Consider the following 19,701-nt stretch of genomic DNA (forward strand, 5'->3'; position numbering starts at 1 on the left):
TTAAGCTTCTCTTTTAACCCCTTTTTATTACTTATTGTTCATTATCTTTTGCTTCTCCAAGACCTTGTCAAGTCTGGGGATTCCATAGTAGTCCTTTAAACTGAGGCCTCAAATAGTTCTTACTCAGTGAGTGTTGAATATTTCAGTTAGTTTGGCTCTTTAAACTCACATTCTCATGCTCTCTATGTTCACACCTTGTTTCTTGATGTTTCTTTTCCTTTCACATGATCCTTACTTGCTTATAATGACAAGCACAATTATGATTTGTTTATTATGATAGATAAGTTATGGTAAGCACTTAAGAAACAGTGATCATAATTGCATTAATAAAAGGAAACATAACATTCATGCATGAATTTAAAAGAAGATAAGGCAATCAAAACACAAAGCATAAGAACATGTAGCTAGAACTCCACCACCTTAGTTGTCACTTCCATCATCTTCCTCATTGTCTTCCTCCTCATCTTTTAGGCTATGTAGAGTATAGCCTCCAACACCAAACTTAGAATGGTTATTTTTCCTTAAGTAATAAAAAAGAATATTGGTAATGGACTAAGGAATAATCAAGACTATGTAGTGAAAGCAGTTGAGAAATGTAAAAGCTTATCGAAGTAAAACAAACAAAATTAAACTAAATAAAAGTAAAGCCAAAACAATGTAACATAAATGAGTTGCTAATGTGTTCGCATGGGGGTTGGATCTTGCATAGGTGAGGTGTGCCAACACCAAACTTAGTGTGACACAATCCATGTGAACTTGGGCCAAGTACTCAAGAAATGCAAGTATTCTATTGGTGTATAAACACCAAACTTAATCCATGAATGCATACACAACTTTTAAGAAAGCAAAAAAGAAAGATAAAAAGAATATACTAAAAGTTGGGTTGCCTTCTAACAAGCGCTTGTTTAACATCACTAGCTTAACCGTTGTTCCTAGCTATGGTGGAGGTTGATCATAGTGCTTCACCTCCTCCTCTCTCACTTTGAATTTCCTCCTTGTGTCTTCATATATTAGCTCAAGATGCTCACGAGACAGAACTTCGTTCACTGCGTATGGCAACAGTGGGTGGTGAGATAACACCACTTTATTCCCTGGTGAAAAGTCTTCAGTAGGAATTTCTTATTCCTCCACTATCTAGGCACTTTCTTCTTGGGAGCTTCCTCCTTACTTGATGCACACCAAACACCAAACTCAGATTTGATGTTAGGGAGTTTCTTATTGATTGGAAAGGGAGGCTTTGGTTGCAAGCCCTTGTAGGTTTCAATTGAATTTCCAACTTGTTGTACCTCCTCTTTGTCTTTTTTTCTTCCCAAGCATGGAAAAGGGGTCTCTGGGAATGATTTATTAGGTTCTTCCTTTAAGTTTGGATCATTGGCTTCAATTTTCATAAAATTCTCCTCCTCACTTGCATGATGCATGGTCTTGAAAACATGAAAAACTTGATGCTCATCATGTAGTCTCAACATTAATTCACCTTTTCAATATCAATAAGGGCTCTTCCAGTAGCTAGAAAAGGTATCTCTCGGATGATGGAGGCATGCCCATCTTCCTCCATGTTAAGAATAACAAAATCCACTAGGAGGAAGAATTTTCCCACTTTGATCAAGACATTTTCAACTATTCCATGTGCAAGCTTCATTGATTTGTTTGTAAGTTGTAGAGCTATTTTTATGGGCTTCAACTCTTGAATTTATAACCTCTTCATCAAAGACAAAGGCATCAACTTAATACTTGCCCCCAAATCACATAGTGCTTTCTCAAAGACAGTATTGCCAATAGTTCATGGAATTTGAAAACTCCGTGGATCTTTCTTCTTTGTTGGCAAGTTCCTTTGAATTATTGTACTACACTCCTTGGTCATCTTTGCTGTCTGGCCTCCCTTCAAAGATATTTTCTTAGACAACAAATCCTTCATAAATTTAGCATACAAGGGCATTTGTTTCAAGAGCTTCTATGAATGGGATGTTAATGTGAAAAGTCTTGAATATCTCTAAGATTTTGGAGTATTGCCTTTCCTTGTTTTATCTCTGGAGCCTATGAGGATATGGAATCCTAGGCTTGTATTCAGGCACTTGAATTCTCTCTTTTGGTGGAGCTCAAACTATATGTTCCTTTTGAGTGGTAGGGGCCACGTGCTCCACTTCAAGATTAGTGTCCTCTGTGACTTCTTTTTTTGCCCTGACAGTGAGCTTTTCTTTTTCCTCTTATTCCATTACCTTTCTATTTCTCAAATAAATAGCCTTGCACTCTTCTCTTGGGTTTGAAATTGTGTCACTGGGAAGAACATTTGTGGATTTCGCTAATTGTTGAGCAATTTGGCCTACTTGTACCTCTAAATTCCGAATTGAGGCACCTTGATTCTTGAAATTGGTTTTTGCTTCCTCCATGAAGCCTCTAGTTTTTTCATGAGTGTGAGTGTGCCCTGGGAGAGTTTCTCAGTGACCAATTCAAGAGTATAAAGTCTTTGAGAGTCTTGAGGTGGTTGTTATTGGTGCTGGGGGTTAAAGGAATTATGTTGATGTTGAAAGTGGTTTTGTGGATGGTGGTTGTTGAAATTGTTGAATCTCTGAACTTGATTTTTCCACCCAAAATTTGGGTGATTTCTCCATCCAGGATTATATGTCTCAGGAAAAGGGACATTGTGAGGGTTATCTATATAATTTACTTACTCCATGGAAGGATATCCCTAATCTATGCCTTCCCCTTGAGGTAGCCTATTACTCATAACATAGGAGTTTTCTTGAGAGTTCACTACTGAGAATCGCATTCCTTCTAGGTGTTGAGTAATTGCATTTGTTTGTTGGGATAAGACTTTATCCAAAGCCAAATTGGTATTCAAAGCATCTAATTCTATGACTCCTTTCCTTATTGATCTCTCAGAGGAATAGAGATATTGATTATTGGCCACCATCTCAATCAACTCAAGTGCTTCATTAGTGGTCTTCTTCATATACAGAGATCCTCCAGCCAAATTATCCAATGAAACGCATGAGGCGAGGGTGATCCTATCATAAAACATATGGAGGTGGACCCAGTCTGTAAACATATCTGGAGGGCATTTTCTCAGCATCTCTTTGTACCTCTCCCAAGCTTCATAAAGGGACTCTCCTTCGTGCTGTCGGAAGGTCTAAATGTCGGTTATGAGCTTGGTTAACTTCTGAGGTGGGAAAAACTTAGTTAGGAACCTAGTGACCAAGTCCTCCTATGTGGCTATGCTCTCCTTGCGCTGATAGTCCAACCACTGCTTAGCTCGATCCCTTACAGCAAAAGGGAAGAGCAACAATCGATAAATCTCAGTCGGGATGCCTTTTGTCTTGACAGTGTCATAGATTTGTAGGAAGTTTGAGATGAACAAGTTAGGATCTTCCTGCGGGCTCATACTGAGTTGACAATTTTGTTGCACTAGTGTGACAAGCTGGGCTTCAATTCAAAGTTGTTGGCATTAACAGTAGGTATCACAATGCTACTTCCACAACTCCCTGGATTGATGGAAGTGAAAGAACCAAGAGTCCTTCTAGGTTGAGGAACATTAGCATTGTGATTTGCATTCTCTGTCATGTTGTATTCCATTTCTTTTTCAACTACTTGTCCAATCTCTTCTTTCAACTCTTTGATCTATAGCTTATTTTCTTTGTCACCAAAGAGTTCTTTCTATCTCAAGGTTGTAGTGAAGAGGCTATTTATCCTTGTTATTCTGCATAGACAAAAACAACAAGAATATCAAATTAGAATTCGCTCCTTCACAATGATTGGTAGTTAAAAACAGCACGATTAAAAACATAAAAAGGTCTAATTTAGGTAATCAACTGATTGGTAGTTTATTAGCCACGATTAATCCTCGGCAACGGCACCAAAAACATGATGTGGATTTTACAAACCATAAAACACTGGCAAGTGCACCGGGTCATACCAAGTAATAAACTCAGGTGAGCGAGTGTCAATCCTGCGAGGATTAACGGACTAAGCAAACAATGGTCAATCGATTATTCTAGTCAGACAATAAAAAAATAAGTGTTTCAATAGTAAATAGCCTGAAAACGGAAAATCAAACTAAGGCAAACTAAAATTGGTTAAGATGATAAAAAAGGAGAACGAGGTGATGAAGTGTTATGTTCCTAAGATTCCTTACCTACAAAGGTTGCAAAAAGAGAATAGAGACACGCAATTTCTCAAGTTTTTGGAGATCTTCCGAAAGCTCCAAATCAACATCCCATTTGCTGAAGCTCTAGAGCAAATGCCTTCTTATACAAAGTTCATGAAGGATTTGCTAACCAAAAAGAGGAGCTGGAAGGATAATGAAACAATTCTGTTAACACAAGAATGCAGTGCAATCATTCAAAAAGACTTGTCTTAAAAACTCAAAGACCCTGGGAGTTTTGTGATACATTGCACCATTGGTGCATAACCATAGAGAGGGCTCTATGTGACTTAGGAATAACATAAACCTCATGCCATTGTCACTAATTAGGAGGATGGGATTTGAGGAAGTGAAATGATGAATCCACATTTTGTGGTATTTATTTGCTCTAATTAGGTGGATTTCATTGACTTTTCTTGCATTTATCTATTGAAATAGCATAGTTTCATGATTTCTTCCTAAATTATTCTTGAAAGTAAAAGCATGCTTTTTAGGCATTTTAATTGCTAAATTTCATTCACTTTAATCCTATTCGATGCATTAATGTATTTGTTAAGTGATTTCACATTTCCAAGGCAAAGGATTGGATCAAAGAAGTGAAGAAGAAGCATGCAAGATAAAGAAGTAATGAAAAAATAAGGAGTTAGTGGAACGCATGGCCACGCTGGTAGCACGAATCCCGACACGTCTATACTATTGTACCAGCAAGTGCACTGGGTTGTCCAGGTAATACCTGAGCGAGTCAGGGTCGATCTCACGAGGATTGTGGTTTGAGGCAAGCTATGGTTATCCTGCAAGTCTTAGTCTAGATCAGAAGGAGTAGAATTTAACGTGTTTTAATATTGTATAAATTACTTTTTATATCAAATAGAGTCAATAATGGAAATAAAAAAAAGAGTAATTAGAACTCAGATGTCGTATAAACTATGAAAAGAGAACAGTTAAGGGTTAGAGTTGCTTAGTCTTTCTGAATTAATGCTGGTAGTACTATCTTCTCTGCTTGTGAGTGATCTCTTCTATGGAAGACTGTATGTGATCAATACCATGGGCCGTGATCATTGATCTCCTCTGCTACAGATTGAATGCCATTGGCCGTGGTCATCCAATCTAACGAAGGGTGAAGCGCTAGCAAGTCATTCTCCTGGCGATCCTACTCAAAGCGCCACAGACAAGGTCGAATCTTCCGGACCAGAGAATGCTGCTTCTTTAGATTCTAGCCTATACCACGGAGACCCTACTCTCCCCGAAAATTGGCTAAACCGGTGTCTCGGGAAGTCCCCAAAGAAGTCGTGGATTAACCGTCTGATTGATGTATAAACATAGCTGTTTGCTCGTGCTTTCCAGTCACATATTCACACGAACCCAAGTAGACACGGGTGTTCGTCAGGCACGTTTGTCTTAGTGTGATGAACATAGCTAATTTGTCAAATCATACTATTCACCATGATGAAGATCAGATATACATCTTAGAAACAGATCAAACACGGATCAGAGAAGAAACAGTAATTCTTTTATTAATTCATAGGACTCAGCAAGGCTCCTCCCCTCAACCTAGGAGGTTTAGAAACTCATACTGAGGTAGAACACAATGTAAAATGTGTATGATAGTAAAAGTGATGTAAAAGTGTTCAAATAACATGAATAAAATCCCTTAAATACTAAACAATGACTAGTAAGGGTAAAACAGTCTATTTATTGCTAAAATTCACTTTTGGAGCCCACTTGGTGAGTGTTTGGGCTGAGCTTTGATGAGATCCACGTGCTATGATGCTCCTTAGACGTGGAACGCTAGCTAGGGGATAGATGAATCCATATTTTACGATATATTTTGGTTTGATTTGAGTGGATTTCATCACATAAACCCACATTTATTCATCTAAATAGCATAGTTTTGTAATTCTCCCTAGATTTGTGCTTAATTGTGAAAACATACTTTTTAGGCCTTAAAATAGCTAAAATTAATTCACTTTAATTTCATTTGGTGCCTTAATGTATTTGTTGAGTGATTTTATATTTCCAAGGCAAGTATGGAATGGAAGAAGTGAAGAGAAAAGCATGCAAAAGGGAGAAATCATGAAGAAAATGAAGTTTGGAAGCTGCTGCAAAGGTGCGTACGCACAGTGATGCGTGCGTACGCACACCAGTGACTTCGTGCAAGGATGAATATGCACCAAATGTCGTGCGTACGCACGATGGGAATTCTGCGCACTTGTGCGTATGCACCGTAGGTCGTGCGTACGCACGCGTGCATATGCGTGAGGTCATTAATTGCAAATTGCTGGGAGCGATTTTTGGGCCTCCAGAGGCCAGTCAAACTCATTTCTGAAGCTATTTGAGGCCAATGTGAAGAAGGATGAAGGGGGGAGCACTTAGATTTAGGTTTTTACATGTTTTTGTTAGTTTTCTAGAGAGAGAAGCTCCCTCTTCTCTCTAGAACTAGGGTTTCTTAGTTTTCTTTCTCTTTAATTTTAGCATTTAACTTGTTTTCATCTAGTTTCTTCTACATTTCTTTGTTCTCTTGTCTTAATTTCCTTATGTTATCTTGTTAATTTCTCATTTTCCTTGCTTTTTATGTTTATGAGAACTCTTGTTATTTTAATTTATAATTAATGCAATTTAAGTTTTCATGTCAATTATTGCTTTTTTGAGTTACTATCTTTACTTTTCTTGCTTGGTAGTTGTAGCACTTATTATTTCTTGTCATTTTACCATGCTTTTTTTCATGCCCACCAAGTGTTTGATAAAATGCTTGGTTGGGTTTTTACTTAGTTTTTCTCTACTCTTGACTTGAAATTGATGACTTTGGTGATCCTTGAGTCATTGATGTCCATTCTTGTTTGATACATTAGAGTAGTTAGTTGATTTGGTCTCTATTGACTTTATGTGACCCTTAGTGTTGACATAGGACTTATGGATTGAAATCAACTATGCCTACTTGACTTATTTTTTATGTAAGGTTGACTAAGTAGGATTAACTCTTCATAATTATCATGTGTTTGTGGTCAATATCAAGGATAGGTAACTTTAGCTCTCAATTACTTGCCAAGAGTTTTCTTGCATTTGAAGTTTCCTTTCCTTGCATTTAATTGCTTTGACTTTTATTGCTTTGATTTTTAATTCCTTGCATGTTTAGTTTTCACACTCTTGGTTAAGAAATTGGGTGTTTGGGTGGAATTGAGTTGTGGATGTCCATTTCGCATTGTATGTGAATTGTTAATTGGTTTGGTCTTCCTTGACTCTAAGTGACCCACTAGTGTTGACTTAGGACTTAGGAATTGGAATCAATTATGCCCTTTTGACTAATCCTCGATGTTAGGATAGACTAATTGGGATTAATTCCTCACAATTGCCATGTTTGTAGTCCATAACTAGGATAGGTATCTTTAATTCCCCAATCCTCACCAAGAGCTCTTTTTGTCATTTAATTTCCATTTTCATTTCCTTTACTTGCTTTCCTTTAATTCCTTGCATGATTATTTACATTTCTTGCATATCTTGTCATCCAACCCCCAATTCCTTCATAGCCGATAATTTTACATTTCATTGCAACTCCTAAGGAAGATGACTCGAGGTTTAATACTCTCGATTTATATTTGTTTTGAATTTAACATTTGATTGTGAGAATTCTTTGTTGGTTTGGACTATGCTACCAACAAATTGATTCTTGTTTTTGATTGATTCTAGACCACATCAAATTCTCATACATCAAATTTGGCGCCGTTGCCAGGGAGTTGCAATAGTGTATATTTTTTGCTATTGTTAATATGTGAATATGTAAATAGCTTGATTTTTGATTGATTGTACATATGTTGCTTTCTTATTTTTTGTTGATTGTGAATATGTTAATATGTGAATATCTTGCCTTTTGTTTGCTATTGTGAATATGTTTGCTATTGTGGATGTGTTTTTCTTGTATGCCTTTTGTTTTTTTTTTCTTGTTGGGAGTTCATGGCTCGTTGGGCACTCCATCCAAACATGGTGCAATCAATTGGGAATTGTGGAGATTCTAGCATTGTTGGAAGCTCCATGATGAATATAAGCACAAGATCAAAGCTCTCCCAATTGTCTAACTTAAAGGCATTAAATAAAAGTGTTTGGTAACACCTTTCTAACCCTCCCTTTGTACATAGTTTCAATTTATTGCATTTTGTCTCTTGTAGATAGCTTAAGTTTAGTTTCATTTCGAGTTTAATTTGATTAGATTTTAGTTTAGATCATGTGTTTTTGATGAATAACATGTTTTGGGTTTGAAAATGCTATTTTGGATGTCATGTTTGGTGCCTTAGAGAACTAAAATTTTTTGGAAAAAACAGAGCATGTGCGTGCGCACACACCTGTGCGTACGCACACAACCCCAATTTTCGCGTTCTGTGCGGACGCACCCACTTGTGCGTGCGCACACGAGCTTACACCCCTTCTGCTGGGAGCGTTCGCATGCCTTGTGCGTCCGCATCCCCCTCTTTTTGTGTCTTGTGCGTGCGCACGGACCTGTGTGCGCACGCACAGGCGGCGATATAGCTGGCAGTTGTGACGCTCCATGTCAAAAAAAAACCTCCCTGTGTGTGCGCATAGCTGTGTGCGCATGCACAACCTTTGGAACCCCTTCTGCTCGCAGCACACACACCCCTTGTGCGTGGGAACACCCACTCTTTTCCCTTCTGTGCGTTCGTAGGCCCTTCTGTGCGCACGCACAGTCCCTTATGCCCCTGCTGTTCGCAGCGTCCGCACGTTGTGTGCGCGCGCACAACCGTATTTTCCACCTAGTGTGCGTACGCACACGTACCTGTGCATACGCACACCCCTATTTTCTGACCTCTACACTTCTTTTCTTCTCTTCTCTCTACTTCCTCTCTTCTTCTTTCTTTCACCCCCCTCTTCTCTTGCTTTTCCCCTATTTTTCTACTTGTTTTACTTAGTCTTTGTTGCATTTCTTTTTCATTTTAGTAATTATATTTTTTTAGTTTAGTTATTTGTTAATTAATTAAATTGCAAGTGTTTGCTTGATGATTGTTGGGTTGTTTCTTGCTGGAATTTTAATTCATTTTTTTTATGAATATGTGCACTGAGCATCAAGTCCTTGTTGATTGCCTAGACGAATTGTGAGTTTAATGCATGTGTTGTAGCTACCATATGTGTTAAACTATATCCTTATTTGGCAACTTGATTATGAATTGTGCACTTTTAATTTAGTGATTTGAGTTGAAATACTTAGTCATCATGGGTGTTAAGTGAATACAATCACATAACAAGGTATTTGTTCCTTGTTAATGCTTTGCATTTTTTTGAGTCGACTTGACTTGATTCCTATCAACACTTGTCAATTTTTGTAACAAGCACCTTATACATGTGATTATTTCATTATTTCTAAGGATGAATAAGTAATCTCTTTTCATCATTGTTTTGGTTATTGTTAATTGTGCCATTTTGTATTAATCTTGCGCTTTCACTTGCACAATTTTAATATCCAATATCTCATACACTCAATTTACTTTAGTGTGGTTTCCTAGGGTTATTTGTACCTTAAGTTTTGCTTTTTCTTCACTTGCAACCTAGGCCACTTAGTTCAGGAACAAGCTATTTCTTTTGCTTTTGTGGTTACCGTTTTATCCGACAAATGTGTGTGTTCTAAACCGTGCATACTTAGGATACACACATTGTCTTCATTATACCACAACAACTTATTTTTTCTCAATTCTTGTTTAATTGTTTTCTACAGCAACCCAGAGCCCCGGTGCCCACCAACTGAAGGTGGAGCCTCTTAGAGAATTTCTTCACCCCCGGTTTGAGTGCATGCATGGAGGACCGTGTAACGTTTAAGTGTGGGGGAGGATCCGCAATTTTGGGGTGTAAATCTCTCTTTCTCAATACCTTGCACTAATTTTTCTTGTTTTAATAGTTATATTTTTTTGAATATTTGTTAGTCTTTTATTGCATTATACTTTGTTTGGTTTGCTTGTACATATCTTAGCGTGCTTATAATTATCTTTGCATGTTGCATGGTAGAGTAAATAAGTTTGGGAAAATAACAAAGAATTGTCAAGAAATCCCTTTTTGGGCATTCCATTGAATTGATTTGAAAACTTGTTTTAAACTTGCTTGAAGTATCTTTTTAATTGTGTGGTTGCACATCTTCAACCACAATTTTTGTTCTTGTGTGTTAAAACTTTCATGATTGTGATCTTAGATTTGCTTTAGTCTATATGTCCTATATTTGATGTTTTAAATTGCATTTAGTATGATTGAGGCCATTTTTGAAACTAAGCTTACTAACCCACATGGCCACCTTTGTAAAAACCCTTACATTAAACCACTTTTTGAGCCTTTAATTCCCCTTTGTTCTAATTTTAAGCACATCATCAACCCTATGTGAAAGACCATGAATGTCCATTAATTGTATCTTTGATTGGCTTGGGTTTGAGTGTGTGTGTTAATCAAGTGTGGGGAAATTTGTAGAAACATTGGTAGTTAGTACTTTGGGTTTCATTGAGAAGATTTTGGAAAAATGGGTAAACACTCATGCAGTCATTACTTGAAATATATGCATCTCTTTTTTGTTGATAAAAGAAAAAAATTTTAGTGTATATACTTTGTATAAAAAAAAAGAAAAGAAAAGAAAAGAAAAGAAAAGAAAAGAAAAAGAAAAAAGAATGATAATAATAATGTAAATAAATGATGCATATGTATGTGAATTCGAAAGAGGATGCATGAGTAAATGTGAAAAAGAAAGAGGATAAATGGGTAGTTAGGTTGTTTTGTTATGTATATAGGATGATATAGGATTATGTGGGATAATTGAACTAATCAAATATCCAATCTATAATCCCACTTAACCATATTAATCCTACCCTTACCCTAGCCCTATTACAACCCTCAAAAGTCCTCTTGATATTTGCATCCATTCATCAAATGTTATTTGATTGTTAGATGGCTTGCAAATCTTAGAAAACATTATTAAAGGAGAAATTGAGTGATTAAGCCCTAAACACTGAGCGACTAGAGTGTAAATACATCCGGTGAGGGGTTCAATCGCTCAATTCTATGTTTCCACCCCGTATCTTGTATCTTCTTGCAAGTTGTTGAAATGAATTTTGAAAATTTCAAATCAAATCTTTGGACATTGATTATATTGTTATATTTTCTTGTCTTGGCCCTAAGTTTCTACTTTGGATTGATTGAGATTCTCTTGTTTGTTTTTGCCAAACTCAATAGGAACCATATTGTAAATATATATAGGTAGCATTTAGCATAATTGCATGCATATAAGTAGTTGCATTAAATAAGATGTTTACCCTTTCATTCTTCTCCTTTGGTTGTGTTTAGCATGAGGACATGCTATTGTTTAAGTGTGGGAGAATTGATGAATCCATATTTTACGATATATTTTTGTTTGATTTGAGTGGATTTTATCACATAAACCCACATTTATTCATCTAAATGGCATAGTTTTGTAATTCTCCCTAGATTTGTGCTTAATTGTGAAAACATGCTTTTTAGGCCTTAAAATAGCTAAAATTAATTCACGTTAATCCCATTTGGTGCCTTTTGATGTATTTGTTGAATGATTTCAGGTTTCCAAGGCAAGTATGGGATAGAAGAAGTGAAGAGAAAAGCATGCAAAAGGGAGAAATCATGAAGAAAATGAAGTTTGGAAGCTGCTGCAAAGGTGCGTACGCATACCGGTGACTTCTTGCAAGAATGCGTACGCACCAAATGTCATGCGTACGCACGATAGGAGTTCTGCGCACTTGTGCGTACGCACCGTAGGTCGTGCATACGCACGCGTGCATATGCGTGAGGTCATTAATTGCAAATCGCTGGGGGCGATTTTTGGGCCTCCAGAGCCCAGTCCAACTCATTTCTGAAGCTATTTGAGGCTAATGTGAAGAAGGATAAAGGGGGAGCACTTAGATTTAGGTTTTTACATGTTTTTGTTAGTTTTCTAGAGAGAGAAGCTCCCCCTTCTCTCTAGAACTAGGGTTTCTTAGTTTACTTTCTCTTTAATTTCAGCATTTAATTCTTGTTTTCATCTAGTTTCTTCTACATTTCTTTGTTCTCTTGTCTTAATTTCCTTATGTTATCTTGTTAATTTCCCATTTTCCTTGCTTTTTATGTTTATGAGCACTCTTGTTATTTTAATTTACAATTAATGCAATTTAAGTTTTCATGTCAATTATTGCTTTCTTGAGTTGCTATCTTTACTTTCGTTGCTTGGTAGTTGTAGCACTTATTATTTCTTGTCATTTTACCATGATTTCTTTTCATGCCCACCAAGTGTTTGATAAAATGCTTGGTTGGTTTTTACTTAGTTTTTCTCTACTCTTGGCTTGAAATTGATGACTTTGGTGATCCTTGAGTCATTGATATCCATTCTTGTTTGATACATTAGAGTAGTTAGTTGATTTGGTCTCCATTGACTCTATGTGACCCTTAGTGTTGACATAGGACTTATGGATTGAAATCAACTATGCCTACTTGACTTATCTTCGATGTAAGGTTGACTAAGTAGGATTAACTCTTCATAATCATCATGTGTTTGTAGTCAATGTCTAGGATAGGTAACCTTAGCTCTCAATTACTTGCCAAGAGTTTTCTTGCATTTGAAGTTTCCTTTCTTTGCATTTAATTGCTTTGATTTTTATTTCCTTGCATGTTTAGTTTTCACACTCTTGGTTGAGAAATTGGGTGTTTGGGTGTAATTGAGTTGTGGATGTCCATTCTGCATTGTGTGTGAATTGTTAATTGGTTTGGTTTCTCTTGACTCTAAGTGACTCACTAGTGTTGACATAGGACTTAGGGATTGGAATCAATTATGCCCTGGTGTGGGAAATTATGATCACACTTTTCACAACTCCGCACAACTAACCAGCAAGTGCACTGGGTCGTCCAAGTAATACCTTACGTGAGTAAGGGTCGATCCCACGGAGATTGTCAGCTTGAAGCAAGCTGTGGTTATCTTGTAAATCTTAGTCAGGAGATTAACGAGAAAATTGATTTTGTTCATAAAAAGTAAAGTACATAAAATAAATGGTACTTATAATTCAGTAATGAGAAATAGGTTGAGGTTTCAGAGATGCTCTATCATCTGAATCTCTGCTTTCCTACTGTCTTCTTCTCTAAACACGCATGGCTTCCTTCAATGGCAAGCTGTATGATCCTCTCGGATGAAAAATATCAGGTACGATCTCTGCACGGCTAATCAACTGTCGGATTTCTCGTCTCGGATGACAAATACCAGGTACAGCTACCGCATGGCTAATCATTTGTCGGTTCTCACTAGCGTCGGAATAGGATCTCTCTATCCTTTTACACACTGTCACTGCGCCCAACATTCGTGAGTTCGAAGCTCGTCACAGTCATCCCTTCCCAGATCCTACTCGAAATACCACAGATAAGGTTTAGACTTTTCGGATCCCAGGAATGCTGCCAATTGATTCTAGCCTCTACCACCAAGGTTCTAATCTCATGGACTCGGTCCGTGAATCAGAGACCCAAGAGATACGCACTCAAGCTGTCGTCCAATGACTACTTTGAGCTCAAATAGAACGGGAGTGGTTGTCAGGCACGCGTTCATAGAATTGAGAATAATGATGAGTGTCACGGATCACCACACTCTCTATATTGAAGTACGAGTGAGTATCTTAGAATAGAATCAAGCGTGATTGAATAGAAAACAGTAGCAATTTGCATTAATCCATTGAAACACAGCAGAGCTCCTCACCCCCATCTATGGGGTTTAGAGACTCATGCCGTAGAAGATACAATATCAAATAAAAATGTCATGAGTTACTAAAATGAATCTCTAAAAGTAGTTTTTATACTAACTAGTAACTTAGATTTATAGAAAATGAGTAACTAACTGCAAATAGTGCAGAGATCCACTTTCGGAACCCACTTGGTGAGTGTTTGGGCTGAGCTTTCAAGCTTTCACGTGCATATGCCTAAAGTTGGAGTTAAACGCCACCCTGGGTGCCAAAATGGGCGTTTAACGCCAAGAATTATGCCAGTTCTGGCGTTTTATGCCAGAAAGTTTTTGGCTGGATTTTAATGCCAGTTTGGGCCATCAAATCTCAGGCAAAGCATGGAATATTATATATTGCTGGAAAGCCCAAGATGTATACTTTCCAAAGCAATTAAAAGTGTGCCAATTGGGCTTCTGTAGCTCCAGAAAATCCACTTCGAGTGCAGGAGGGTCAGAATCCAACAGCATCTGCAGTCCTTTCTCAGCCTCTGAATCAGATTTTTGCTCAGATCCCTCAATTTCAGCCAGAAAATACCTGAAATTATAGAAAAACACACAAACTCATAGTAAAGTCCAGAAATGTGATTTTTTCATAAAAACTAATAAAAATATAATAAAAAGTAAACAAAACATACTAAAAACTATGTGAAAACAATGCCAAAAAGGGTATAAATTATCCGCTCATTACAACACCAAACTTAAATTGTTGTTTGTCCCCAAGCAACTAAAAACAAAATAGGATAAAAAGAAGATATACAATAAATTTCAAAATATCAATGAAGCTTAGTTCCAATTAGATGAGCGGGACTAGTAGCCTTTTTTTTGCTTCTGAACAGTTTTGGCATCTCACTTTATCCTTTAAAGTTCAGAATGATTGGCATCCATAGGAACTCAGAATTCAGATAGTGTTATTGATTCTCCTAGTTCAGTATGTTGATTCTTGAACACAACTACTTTATGAGTTTTGGCCGTGACCCTAAGCCTTTTGTTTTCCAGTGTTACCACCGGATACATAAATGCCACAGACACATAACTGGGTGAACCTTTTCAGATTGTGACTCAGCTTTGCTAGAGTCCCCAGTTAGAGGTGCCCAGAGCTCTTAAGCACACTCTTTTTTCCTTGGACCACGAATTTAACTACTCAGTCTCAAGCTTTTCACTTGGACCTTCATGCCACAAGCACATGGTTAGGGACAGCTTTATTTAGCCGCTTAGGCTAGGATTTTATTTCTTTGGGCCCTCCTATCCATTAATGCTCAAAGCCTTGGATCCCTTTTTTACCCTTGCCTTTTAATTTAAGGGATTATTGGCTTTTTCTGCTTGCCTTTTCTTTTTCTTTATTTTTCTTTATTTTTTACCTTTTTTTTCGCAATCTTTTATTTTTCACTGCTTTTTCTTGCTTTAAGAATCAATTTTATGATTTTTCAGATTATCAATAACATTTCTCTTTTTTCATTATTCTTTCAAGAGCCAACAATTTTAACATTCATAAATAACAATATAAAAAATATGCACTGTTTAAGCATTCATTTAGAAAACAAAAAGTGTGGCCACCACATCAAAATAATTAGACTAATTTCAAGATAAATTTCGAAACTATGCACTTCTTGTTCTTTTGCAAATAAAAATATTTTTCATTTAAGGAAGGTGAGGGATTCATGGAATCATTCATAGCTTTAAGACATAGACTCTAAACTTTATTGATCATGGAATAAAAATAAGACATGAAATAAACATAAAAGCAGACAAATAATAATAAAAGAAAGGAAATTAAAGACATAAAAATAGATGACTCTAATATTAATGCTTATGTAACTCTTAAGATAGGTTTCTAATAATAAAAGTTATCACAGAGTTAGGACTCAACAACCTTGATTTTGAGGGGGTAAGTGCTTCTTCAATCTGTGGGACGTCCAACTCTTCAAAGGACAGCTTCTGACACTTTAGCTCCTGTATTTCACGCCCTTGTTTCTCTTGTTCTATGAGTATTTTGCAGAGCATGCTGTTTTGATTCTGCTGCTCTTCTTTTAGTTGATTCACAGCTTCTTGCAGCTTGGTGACAGATGCTTCTAAGTGGGCCTAATAGTCAAATTGAGGAATTTCTGGGAGGAGCTCATGCGCCTCCCTCTTGATGAGGTTATCCTGAATTTGAGGTCCATCCATCACTTTTTTGGTGATTGGGTGTTCAACTGTGATATATTCATCCACACCCATCTGTACCCCCGCATCTTTGCATAACAGACTAATCAAGCTTGGGTAGGCCAATTTGGCCTCAGTAGATTCCTTGTTTGCAAACATGTAAATTTTAACAAGGATCAGCTGATGAATCTCTACCTCCTTCCCCAGCATGATACAGTGAATCATCACTGCCCTCTTCACAGTGACGTTAGATCGGTTGCTGGTTGGGAGTATAGAACGCCCAATGAAATCCAACCAACCTCTAGCAACTGGTTTGATATCACCTCTCTTTAGTTGGTTTGGGACACCTTTTGAATTAGTAATCCACTTAGTTCCAGGGAGGCATATGTCCTCTAGAACTTGATCTAGCCTTTTATCCTTGGCCATTCTCCTATTAAAGGATTCTAGATCATCTTGTAGTTGAGGAAGTTTGAGAACTTCTCTCACTTTATCAAAATGGAAGTAAATAATCTTTCCTCTGACCATAGTCCAAAATGAGTAGAAAGCAGTTCCCTCTAATCTTTGCTTTTATGTCATCCACAGATTTGCATAAAATTCCTGGACCATGTTTCTTCCAACATGTATCTCAGGATTAGCCAGGACTTCCCAGCCCCTGTTTTGAATCTGCTCTTGGATCTTCGGGTATTCATCTTCTTTTAGATTGAACCTAACTTCCGGGATCACTGATCTTCTACACACAATTTTGAAATAATGGTCTGCATGTTCTTTGGTGCAGAAGTTCTCATGCATCCAACGTGGTTTTAGATTGCTTTCTTTCTTGTCTCTTGAAGCGGTTTGTCTTCCTTTGGGTGCCATGAGATTGGTTTGTTTTAACTCAGGAATCACGAAAATCACACCAAACTTAGAGATTTGCTTGCCCTCAAGCAAAATAAAAATAAAAAAGATGAATAGATGGAGAGAAGGATTCGAATGATGGAGTAAAGGGGATGGCCGAATGTATAAATAAAGGAGAGGGAGGGAATGGGTTCGAATTTTTAGAAAAAGATATAATTTGAAAGATATGATTGATAAAAGATAAACATGATATGAAAAAAAGAAGATTGTTTTCAAAATTTAAGAGATATGAAAAAGATATACAGAAGTTAAATCTGAATTTTTGTTTATGCATCAAAGAAATAAAAGATAATGTGAATGAATTAAAAAGATTTGAAAAGAGATTGGAAAGATGAATGAGTTTTTGAAAAAGAATTGAAAAGAATTGTAAGATAATTAAAAAGAATTTATAAGATTATGAATTTTTGTTAATGGAAATTAAAAAAATGAATGTTTGTAATGTTTTGATGCAGAAAATTTTGAATTAAAACATGAAAATTTGAAAAAAATTGAATTGGAAACGAAATTACCTCTTCTCTAGCTGTTTTGGTGTTAAACGCCCAGAATGATACCCATTCTAGCGTTTAACGCCCATCTGGTGGCCATTTTGGGTGTTTAACGCCCAGCCAAGTACCCTGGCTGGCGTTAAACGCCAGAAATCCTTCTTTACTGGGCGTTTTTCTGAATGCCCAAAATGCTGCCATTTTTGGCGTTAAACGCCCAGAATGCTGCCCATTCTGCCGTTTAACGCCCAGAATGATACCTTTACTGGCGTTAAAAGCCCAGAATGGTAGACATTCTGGCGTTTAACGCCCAAATTGCCTCTTTACTGGTGTTTTGACGCCAGTGAACTCTTTTTCTCTGTGATTTCTCTGTTTTATGTCTTGAACTTTCATTTTCCTGACTTATTCACTAAAATGAATTAGCTAACATTAGGAAGAAAATTAAATAAACTTATATAATTGTTATAAACATCTAATTTTTTATAATGGCTGGGTTGCCTCCCAGTAAGCGCTTCTTTAATGTCTTTAGCTGGACTTTTACTGAGCTTTTTAATTTAGTCTCAATTTTGAGCATTCTTGCTCAACATTGCCTTCAAGATAATGTTTGATTCTCTGTCCATTAACAATGAACTTTTTATCAGAGTCCATATCCTGAAGCTCTACATATCCATATGGTGACACACTTGTGATCACATATGGTCCCCTCCACCGGGATTTCAATTTTCCAGGGAACAATCTGAGCCTAGAGTTAAATAGCAGGACCTTCTGTCCTAGCTCAAAGACTCTAGATGACAGCCTTTTGTCATGCCATCTTTTTGCTTTCTCTTTATAAATTTTAGCATTTTCGAAAGCATTGAGTCTAAACTCCTCCAGCTCATTCAACTGGAGTAATCTTTTCTCTCCAGCTACTTAGCATCAAGGTTTAGGAACCTGGTTGTCCAGTAGGCCTTGTGTTCCAGTTCCACTGGCAGATGACAGGCTTTTCCATACACAAGCCGGTATGGAGAGGTCCTTATAGGAGTCTTGAATGCAGTTCTGTATGCCCACAGAGCATCATACAGACTTCTTGCCCAATCCCTTCTACGGGTACTTACAGTCCATTCCAGGATTCGTTTTATTTCTTTATTTGAGACTTCAGTCTGCCCATTTGTCTGTGGATGATATGGGGTTGCCACTTTATGGTTAATTCCATATCGGACCAGAGTAGAGTCAAGCTGTTTATTGCAGAAATGAGTGCCTCCATCACTGATCAGTATCCTAGGGACACCGAACCTACTGAAGATATGCTTTTGGAGGAACTTCATCACTGTCTTAGTATCATTAGTGGGTGTTGCAATTGCCTCTACCCATTTAGATACATAGTCTACTGCCACTAGAATATAAGTGTCTGAATATAATGGTGGTAAAGGCCCCATGAAGTCAATACCCCGTACATCAAACAACTCAATCTCTAAGATTCCTTGCTGAGGCATGGCATAACCGTAAGGCAGATTACCAGCTCTCTGGCAACTGTCACTGTTACGTACAAACTCTCAGGAGTCTCTATAGAGAGTAGGCCAGTAGAAGCCACATTGGAGAACTTTTGTGGCTATTCGCTCACCTCCAAAATGTCCCCCATATTGTGATCCATGGCAATGCCATAGGATCTTTTGTGTCTCTTCTCTAGGCACACATCTACGGATTACTCCGTCTGCACACCTCTTAAAGAGGTATGGTTCATCCCACAGGTAGTACTTTGCATCAGAAATCATTTTTTTTGTTTGCTGCTTACTGTACTCTTTGGGTATGAATCTCATAGCTTTATAGTTTGCAATGTCTGCAAACCACGGTATTTCCTGAATGGCAAAGAGTTGCTCATCCGAAAAGGTTTTAGAGATCTCAGTAGGAGAGAGGGACGCTCCTGCTACTGGTTCTATCTGGGACAGGTGATCAGCTACTTGGTTCTCTGTCCCTTTTCTATCTCTGATTTCTATATCAAACTCTTGCAGAAGCAACACCCATCTTATGAGTCTAGGTTTTGAATCCTGCTTAGTGAGGAGATATTTTAGAGCAGCATGGTCAGTATACACAATTACTTTTGATCCTACTAAATAAGATCTGAACTTGTCAATGGCATAAACCATTGCAATCAACTCCTTTTCTATGGTTGTATAATTCTTCTGTGCATCATTCAGAACATGGCTAGCATAATAAATGACATGCAGAAGCTTGTCATGCCTCTGTCCCAATACTGCACCAATGGTATGGTCACTGGCATCACACATTAGTTCGAATGGTAATGACCAGTCTGGTGTAGAAATGACTGGTGT

Source organism: Arachis ipaensis, chromosome B7 (genome assembly GCF_059453495.1).
Source record: "Arachis ipaensis isolate K30076 ecotype BB chromosome B7, ASM5945349v1, whole genome shotgun sequence".
Classification (NCBI taxonomy): domain Eukaryota; kingdom Viridiplantae; phylum Streptophyta; class Magnoliopsida; order Fabales; family Fabaceae; genus Arachis; species Arachis ipaensis.